Source organism: Nicotiana tomentosiformis, chromosome 1 (assembly GCF_000390325.3).
Source record: "Nicotiana tomentosiformis chromosome 1, ASM39032v3, whole genome shotgun sequence".
Classification (NCBI taxonomy): domain Eukaryota; kingdom Viridiplantae; phylum Streptophyta; class Magnoliopsida; order Solanales; family Solanaceae; genus Nicotiana; species Nicotiana tomentosiformis.
Genome location: NC_090812.1, coordinates 78,187,413 through 78,197,536, shown reverse-complemented (window position 1 = coordinate 78,197,536; position 10,124 = coordinate 78,187,413). Strand labels below are relative to the sequence as shown.

At 36.3% G+C, this 10,124-nt stretch overlaps 1 long non-coding RNA gene across 1 annotated transcript; it reads left to right on the top strand.

Annotated features, from left to right (window-relative positions):
• The first annotated feature begins 2,726 nt into the window (after nucleotides 1-2,726).
• On the top strand, nucleotides 2,727-3,536 carry LOC138899477 (uncharacterized). Its single transcript, XR_011411145.1, has 2 exons — nucleotides 2,727-2,770; nucleotides 3,468-3,536. It is a non-coding gene; the product is annotated as an uncharacterized lncRNA (long non-coding RNA).
• The last annotated feature ends 6,588 nt before the right edge of the window (nucleotides 3,537-10,124 follow it).

The following is a 10,124-nucleotide window of genomic DNA, read 5'->3' as shown; positions in this document are numbered from 1 at the left end:
TTGCAAATGGGTCTTCAAGAAAAAGGATGGCATTTCAGGGGTTGAATATGCGAGGTATAAGGCACGATTAGTTGCAAAGGGCTATAGTCATGTACAAGGAGTTGAATTTAATGATATTTTCTCACCTGTTGTTAAACATGACTCTATTCGTATCTTGCTTGCCTTCGTTGCCATGTATGATTTGGAATTAGAAAAACTTGATGTTAAGACAACTTTCTTACATAGCGAACTTGAGGAACAAATATACATGCATCAACCCGAAGGATTTGAAATTGAAGGAAAAGAAGATCATGTTTGCTTGTTGAAGAAATTCTTGTACGGATTAAAGCAGTCTCCAAGACAATGGTTTAATATGATGATTTGATCAAATTTCAGATCATAATCATCCCTACATTTAGTAAGTGATCAAGAGAAATTTTAATAAACCGAGCCAGAGATTTGTTTTAAGAAGAGCAGAGAACGAAATTGTCTAATGGAGTGTGATCTATTAAATGTTACTTCGTTGATATATTGAAACTTCTGTTGCAGATATAAAGGTTTATTCGCCATAATTGCCAAAAATTATTTCGGTGATCAGGATAAAGTTACAGAGAAGGTGTCTTCTTTAGAAGCTCCATTTACATTGTTATAAAGAAAATGAAGTCATGTAAAGAAATTTGTTCAATAAGAATACTGATAAATCAATTGGCTAAAGAATGTCTCTAAACTGATACTTATCATTTGCTAAAGAATGTGTTGTTTGTCTCATTGACATCAGCTACTAAAAATTATATTCAAAAGTGGGATGTATAGTACTGTTGCAGCTGACAGCAGCCCTCTCTATCTGATTTTCAGTGGTATGGTTCTAACTTCTAATAATGTGTCTTTCCAGGTTAGTTCTTTACAAAACTGTGAAAACAAAAGCCTCAGATCCTACTCAAGCGAGAAGTAAGATCAATGAAGACATCCTCGCCGCAGGGAATTGTGACACCACCCATAGGATGATCAAAACCAAATTCTTCCTCAGCTTGACTAAGCAAGTCTTGAAATAAAGGTTGACTCAAGAACGATATGGGGATTACAAATCTCTTCTTCTGCTTCTCCCCAACATAAACAGCAAAGTGGCCCTTCGGAACATCTTCAACTGTAGAAGACTTCTTGATTATACGAGGCATACGGATAGCCATGGTCGTTTAGTTCAATATAGTAGCTCGATGAGCAAAGCTTTGAATGGTTTCAAGTTTTACCGAGTGTTGTGGTGATAGAGGCTTTCTTTTCATGGGTTTATATAGATAGGGCAATGACAAGTTGTAGAATCCTAGTAATTTGCATTGAATAGGCCTTATGTGGGCACCAACTTAAGACAATAGCACCTGAAGTATCACATGGCTTTACCTTCCAACTCATTATCATACTATTTAGACTTTGGAATTAGTCTAAAGCAGAAGGTCCCACTGAATTTCACAACAAAGAACAGATTCATGTAACCTCATCTTCTTGAAAATGGTACACTTAGGGACCACTGAATTTCACAAGAAGTTGTAGCCAGAATTCCAATGAATGATCATAAAATACGAATCTATAAAGGCATATCCTAAAAACTTTAGACAAAATCTGATCATCCATAGTGGTAAAGCGACGGCTCAGGGTAGAAGTTGCTTCTTATGACCAAAAACTAGTCTTATGGTTCCAACTAGTGCTGCAGTTGAATACTTATAAAATGGCAAAATTTGCATGGTTTATTACTTGAAATAATAGAGAATTGGATAAAGTTAGAATATTTCTCCAGATTCATTTATCAATAAGAAGGTCAAATAAGAGCAAAACTAACCAGTGTCTACTTAAGTTGTGCCACTGCTGAGCAAGTGTGGACCTCAGCACTAACTTTGTGGGAAACAACCAAGAGAAGAAATGTCTGAAGAATATTAGAAGCTTATATCTAAAGCGGTGTAGCAATTATGATAATGGACTGGTACTAATCCACAAGAATAGCATGCTGGCTTAAACTTGTCAAGAAAAATCATTTGGCACAGCACACCTTGAATTGATCAAATTTTATAAATAGAATGATGAGTTGACTTTGAACAGCACTTTTTTTGAATTGAGAATCTAAATTCATATACCAAACTTAACATTTTAAGAATTTATGGACAGCCAGCCGTATGGCCTGTATGCTTTAGTAACCTAAGATCAAATATGTGCATTCTTTCCAGTTTACCCGGCTATCCTCTTTGCACTTCCTTGTTTTTCAATATTTTCAAGCACAGAATACTGAAATTTCAATAATCTTAATTAAATAGTTTAATTTTGTCGTAAGGAGTTTTTAAATGCTTGCACCATATCCACTAATTCCTCAGTTAATATAACCTTACATGAAAATGCAGAAGCTCAATTTGAAGTTAGAAAGAGAAAGCATCTTTGTTTAGAGGCATAATAAATCCTGTTTGGTATACTTCTCTTTGGTTAATCAATTTCCCAGTCATAACAAGAAGCTAAGAAATTGCTGAAATACTAATTTTGTGAGAGCAGACTGGTCCAGGACATTAATTTGAATTTGAATCTGGTCCAAGCTGAAAAATAAATAGAAAATCTTAGTGTTAAAAAAAGTTGATTATGAAACAATGCGCATCCACTTATGAAACAAAGCATTTGGTATACTAAACCATTTTCAAGAAGATGAATCTGAACCAGGTTTCATGAATCTGTTCTTAAAACTTGTGCGCATTATTAACTACTGATTCAGGATTATTATCTTTAGGAAAACAAAGCTCTTTGCATTTGAGCTTCGCATGTTAATAGGAAACTGTGGGGCAAGCACAGTAGCTTTTATCACATTATCTAGTTATTTTTATTATTCAGTTAGATTTGTTACTTCTCAAATACTGCAGTTGAGCCACAAGAAAAAAGACTTATTGTTGTATTTCACTTGATTGATAGCAAACCATGAGACTTGAAAATGTGGAACCATAAGGAGAAAATACCAATGTAACTGAATGGAGCCAATATTAATTAATTGAAAAGATTCATCACTTCAATATCTTTGAAGTAGAAAAAAGTAAAGAGTCATTTGTTTCTTTGACATGGAATAATGATCAGGCTTTGAGGAGATAAGTTAACTAATCTACCTAGTCAGATGCAACATTCCTCGTTCTAACATCAACTACTGTTTTTTCTAACACCTAAACTTTACAGACTGTGCAAATCCTGCTTTACTTTTCTTTAAAATTGTGAAAGCGAGTCTCCGTTTCAGTTCCTCAAACGAGAAGTAAGATCAACGAACACATCCTCGCTACAGGGAATTGTGAGACCACCCATTGGATGATCGAAACCAAATTCTTCCTCAGCTTGGCTAAGCAATTCATGAAATAAAGTTTGGCTCAAGAATGATATAGGGATTACAAATCTCTTCTTCTGCGTCTCCCCAACATACACTGCAAAATGACCTTTCGGAACGTCTCCAGCTGTAGAAGACTTCTTGATTATACGAGGCATACGGATAGCCATAGTCGTTTAGTTCAATATAGTAGATGACCAAATAATGAATGAAAGATAAATTGCTGAGAGCTGTGGTGGTAGAGGCTTCATTGTATGTGTTTATATAGGCCAATGACAAGATGTTGAATCCTAATGATTTGCATTGAATATGCATTTTCTATAGGCACCAGTTAAAGATAACTTGGGTAGTTAAGTTTTGGTGTAGTACTGTTTAAAGACAATAGCACATGAACTAACACATGGTTATGCCTTCCAACTAATTATCAAACTATTTAGACAATGAAATTATGTCTATAAGCAGAAGTCCGGACTGATTTTCACAACAAAGGACAGATCCAAGAAACATCATCTTGAAAATGGTTTAGTTAGAGATCACATGGATCCATTTATTGATGTTAAATCAACAAGTTGTAGTCAGCATTCCAATGACTGATCATCATTCATGAAATTTCGAATCTATGATGGCATATATATCCTGAGAAATTTAGACAAAATCTGATCATATATAGTGCTAAAGCGATGACTCAACATACAAGTTGGTTCTTTTGACCAAACTTAGTCTTATGCTTCCAACTAGTGCTGCAGGTGAGTATTTATAAAATGGTTAAATTAGCGATAAAGCTAGACTATTTCTATTGGAAATAATAGAGAATTGGATAAAACTAGAATATTTCTCCAAATTCATTAACCGATAAGAAATACGACAGGAAACAAGGGTTTCAGCGACGGTGTTCTGTGGCAAACCTCTTTAGTCGCCACCACAAGTAAGTGCCGAGTCACCATAAATTTATGATTAAGAGGGATAATCATAAATTGTTTGGCACTTCTCTATATTAATCAATTTCTCAATTATCAATCATAACAAGATGCTGCAAAATTGCTGAAATACTAGTTTTCTATGAGTAAGACAGGTGCAGGACTTCAATTGGAACTTGAGTCTGGTCTAGCAAGAAGCAGTCATTAAATTTTAATCAATCAAAAATCCTCTGAACTTTTCAAAGTTTCAGTTTAATGATTTTTGTTCTGAACTGAATATGCTAACATGAAAAAAATAATTAGTCCTCAAGGTTTAACATGGAGAAATAATGTACACCTAAATCCTGCTATACATTTTTCTATATAATGTGGCCTTAAACCAATGAAATTCTTCCTATTCTGGGAAGAATAATTGTTCTTATCTCCTAACCAGTGCCAATATGCTCAACTGCAGGGAATTGTGACACCACTCATTGAATGATCAAAACCAATCTCTTCTTCAACTTGACTTAACAAGTCATAAAAACAATGTCTTAAATTAAAGAACCAAGATATATGAAAATTTGCTTAACAATAGGGAAGTTTTTGAAATATTAGAGGCTTTTCTGTGCATACAGTAAACAAAAGCAAACTCTTCCTGTGCATGAGTATATATAGACAAGTGTTAATTCCTAGTGCATATCCAGATGTTTAGTGCTGAGGAGAAATTCAGTGGGAGCTGGTGAGAGACAACACCACATGAAACATCACATGGATTTGCTATATATCCAATTCATTAATTATCAAAGTACTTAGACCATATACTTGTTGAATAAAAACAGCAGGTCCTACTACTTCTCATAAGTCACAACCAAAAGCAAAGGACCTCCTTTTGACGAAACTGCACTATAAATGGATGAAGTCTTTTTTTTTGTCCAATGATCAATGATAACACGGATTGGATAAGTGATACGATATCTGGGTCCGATCTTGATTAACGATGTGATTATAGACATTTAGTGATGTCTAAACATGATAAATTATGGATGATCTGGGATCGATTCCCCCTCAATGTCTTCTGGATTGAGTCTGTCGCACAGGGCTTGCCTAGTACGGTTTATATCCCTGTGTAGTTTGCAGGCTATTACACGGGGGAGGTTTACCCATTGCGCATAAAGTGCTAACCCAAAGGACAGAGACGGTAGCAGAGGTTGTAGCGGATACGGGCTTCCCCTCTTGCCAAAAAAAAACATGATAAATTATGATAACAAGTTTAATGATTTAACAAACCTAGTAACTATCAAGACATCTCTTTAAATTTTGTACATTCCACACCGATGGAACGTATGCGCATAAGCAAATTCAAGATCAGAGTCGGTGAATTCAGAATCAAGCACTATTTTGGCTTGGACATTAATGGTGCAAAATTACAGTAGATTGTATTGCTAATCCCAATTCAAAAAGGTATTAATGGTGATTTTCCACTAATGGAATTGTAAAACAGTCAATAAATGCTAGTACTACTTTGTACTGTGCTACTGCTCAATGTTGACAATTAGTTTTGCAGTTTGCAGACACAAATCAAATAAAAATCCTACAAAATGAGGCAACAACTAGTATCAAGAATTGTCAACATAATTTGAATTGACGTAGCAAATATAGATAATAATTTGACTTTTAATAACACGTTTTGCCATAAATGGCTGATGATTGTGATATAACTATATAGAAAATGGAAATGAAGAGGAAACAAAGGCTACGTCCCAAGTGCATCAAACATCACTCATCTTGACCATTTATTGAGCTGAAAAAACAATAATAAAAAACAATGCTTATTTTATATTTGTACATAAAAAGCTTGATACATAAGTAAAAGTTCTGATTTTTATGTTATGTATCAATAAAATTTCACTAAGAATCATGAACCAAAAATGAAAGACCTATTTTGTAAACAAAATTATTCACAGTTTAATTCAATTCTTGAGCCAAGAAAAAAAATACTTAGCCATTGATGCATTTACTTCAGAGCAAATGTAAATGACTTAACTCTTGAACAGAGCAATCAAGCAAAATTCTTGATAAACGTATCAGACTTTAATTAGAGAAAAAAACGAAAGCTGAGGCACTAGTTTCAAGAATCTGAATTAATCATCCAAATGACCCCACTAACTTTTGCTGGTAAATTGGCAAAGTTCATATTATTAAACAAAGCCGGCCAAGTCTAGATTCAATGCCTCTATAATAGGAAAAAGAGCTACTTGCTATCCTCACATAATCGAGAAACATTTTTCGATATCAATAAAGTGATAAACAACCGTACTGGTAGTGCAGTTAGTAAAGTGTGTCAAAAAGAAGTTAAAAATATTATTGAAGTGCGTGATCATTTCAAGTTTGATAGAATATACTTTTGTTTCCGGTATGTACGGGCTTGTGATGTTGGGCATGTTTCCGGTTAAAAATGTTATTTGATCTTTAAAATGTTCAATATGGTTTAATTATTAATTTTATGATTAATTGAGTTATGTGTGATGAATTAGGGTGTTTGGAGTGCAAAAATATGAAGAAAAAGTGCTCTAGGTAGAGGAAGAGGGGTTGAATGCGTCGCATCCAATCTAGAGAAAAAAATCAGATTTCGTGCACCCTTAGCAGTGAAGTCGGCCCATAGCATCCGCACCTGGACAAAGCTGAGAAGGAGGAACAAAGGGTGGATGCGACGCATCCACCCTAGCATGCGAAGCTGAGAAGTGGAGGATGAGGTGGATGCGACCCCAGCATCAATCCCTGAAGCTGAGTCGGATTAGGAATAGGAGAACTTTAGCCCACGACTTTTTTACGCAATATATAAGCCAAAAACGCCTCTTTTAGGGCATCTAACAAATTGGGAAGAGGGGAAAAGCCACAACAAACCTGGAGAACCACGGAATTCATCTTGAGTTCTTGTTTTTTCTTCTTTTATTGATTATTATGCACTCTTGTAAATTATTTGATGATTGCATGAACATGAGTGGCTAAGAACCCTATTGTTCTAGGGTCATGGGTATACATGAATGTTGATGTTTGAAGTTTAATTTGACGAAGTTGATTTTATCATATTGGGTTGTTTATTTAATTCTATTTTTAATTATTTTGCTGAGTTGCTAATAGTAAAATATTATCTATGAATCTAGAGTTGAACTCGAAAGTGGGAACTCTAGATTGCATATAGAATTAAATAGAGCAAGTTCTTAAACCCGGGCATCGGGGAACGGATTCGCAATTGGGATAGACATATACCTAATTGCCTTGCTCGGTTGCAATACAGAAATTGTAAATGCGTTCTTGTTAGTCTTAATTCCATAGACATATAGGTATTAAGTTAGCTTAAATAGGCGAGTAAGGACTCGACAGATTCTTATGAGTAATATCAACCCTGTCAATCAACAATCCAGATAAATCAATTAGTTATTTTAAGCTAAGAATGCAACATGATTGTTAGATAACTCGTGACCCTGGAATATTATCTCCCATTGATTGTTATTTAAAACTATTTAAGTGTTGTGTTGATTTCTAGTATTTCATTAATTGATAGTTTTTAGGTAGTAAATTAGACAATTATCTATTTTAAAAGAAATCGCTTGAATCGATAAGTTATTTGAGTTTGAATTAGCCAAAAGTTAATCATAAGTCTTCGTGGGAACGATACTTTATTCACTACTCTATTACTTGACGACCACGTATACTTGCGTGAGTGTGTTTGGTCCCAACAAGTTTTTGGCGCCGTTGCCGGGGACTTAGAAATTAGCTACTTGACTGAGTTAAGCTTTTATTACTTATTTATTCAAGTTTTAATTTTTAGTTTGCCTTGTTTGTGGTAACGCACGATCTTCTCTTGAATGCGGAGGAGTAGAAGTGCAAACAACCTCCTTCCTTTTGATCCAGAGATTGAACGAACACTTCATAGAGTGAGGAGGGAAGTCGAAGCTAGAACGAGAATAGAAAGAGAGTTGGACATCGTAGTTCAACCACAGCCAATAGAGATGACAGGTAATAAGGAGCGTCCGGTGATAGAAGCCGCAAGGTCCAATCTTACTAATATGACTCAGGCTATCGTGAAGCCTGATATCACGGGGCATTTTGAACTCAAACAGTATATGGTACAGCTGATTCAGTCCACAGGGAAATATGTGGGTCTATCTCATGAAGACCCGCAGAGGCACATTCAGAACTTCTTGGAAATTACGGACACTTACAATTATCCGAACGTTTCCAAGGACTATGTCAGGCTGACACTATTTCCCTTTTCATTGTTGGGGGAAGCTAAGGAATGATTGCAAAAGGAGCCCGCGAACTCAATCCACACTTGGGATAATTTAGCAAGGAAATTCCTAATCAAGTTTTTCCCCACTAAGAAGACAAAATCGCCGAGGAGCCAAATTCTTGGGTTCCAACAACATGATAGAGAGACACTTCGTCAAGCTTGGGAAAGATACAAGAAGCTACTCAGAGACTGCCCACATCATTGTCAGACTGATGAGGTATTAGGTCACACTTTTGTTGATGGGCTAGATGAGGCATCAAAGATGAATCTTGATTCAGCTTGTGGGGGTAGTTGCATGGCGAGGCCGTATAGTGATATACAACTCTTGCTAAATAACTTCACTGCTAATGACCATAATTGGTAGGGAGATGGGGACGCAAGAAGAGCAATTAAATAGAAGGCAGTTGGGGTGATTGAGCTTGATGACTTCTCAGCCATGAGAGTAGATATTGCAAAGCTGGCAAATCAGATGAACAGAATGACAATGCAACAAACACAACAGATGCAACATGTACAGTAAATGTCTATTTACTGCGAACTATGTGGTGACAGTCATATGAGTGACATGTGCCCCACGAATCCTGAATCTATATAATCTGTGGGGCAACAAAACAGAGGTCCGATGAATCAGCATGCACAATATGGGAACACTTACAATCCAAATTGGAGGAATCATCCTAACTTCTCATGGGGCGGAAATCAACAGAATCAGAATAGGCCTCAAGGAAATTTAAATCAGCCTCAGAAGCCACCCCAACAAACAGAAGAGAGTACGAATGACTTGCTAAAAAAGTTGTTACTTGACAATCAACAGCTCAGGACCGATTTTAGAAATCTTGAGAGGCAAATGGGACAGTTGGCAGCAAATCAAAATACTAGACTTACAGGCTCTCTTCCCAGTGATACAGAGAAGAACCCTCAAGTTAATGCAGTTACACTCAGAAACGGGAGAGAACTAGAGGAAGTGCCAAAGAAGAGAAAGGACAAACCTATACCTGAGGGGGATCTGACCCCTAAGGCAATACGAGTCAAAGAAAAATGATGCAAGTTCAGAGTGAATGGAGGCTGCAAGGCCACCGCCACCTTTCCCCCAGAGATTGCAGAAAAAGAATGACGATCGCATATTCAACAAATTTCTCTCTATGTTGAGTCAGGTTCAATTAAATATTTCATTAGTGGATGTACTTCGTGAAATTCCAAAGTATGCTAAGTACATAAAAGATATAGTGGCTCACAAGAGGAAATTGACAGAGTTCGAGACAGTTGCACTTACTGAGGAGTGCACTTCAAGGGTCCAAAACAAGCTTCCTCAAAAGCTTAAGGATCCTGGCAACTTCACTATTCCAGTGCGAATTGGTAATATTGATGTGGGTCATGCTCTTTCTGATTTGGGTGCAAGCATAAATCTGATGCCATTGTCCTTGTTTAAGCAATTGGGTCTGGGAGTTCCAAGACCAACCACTGTGATGTTGCAATTAGCTGATAGGTCCATAGCCTACCCTGAAAGAGTGATTGAAGATGTGCTACTGCAAATTGAGAAATTTATCTTCCCAGCTGACTTCATTATTCTAGATTTTGAGGCTGATGAACAAGTTTCAATCATATTGGGACGACTTCT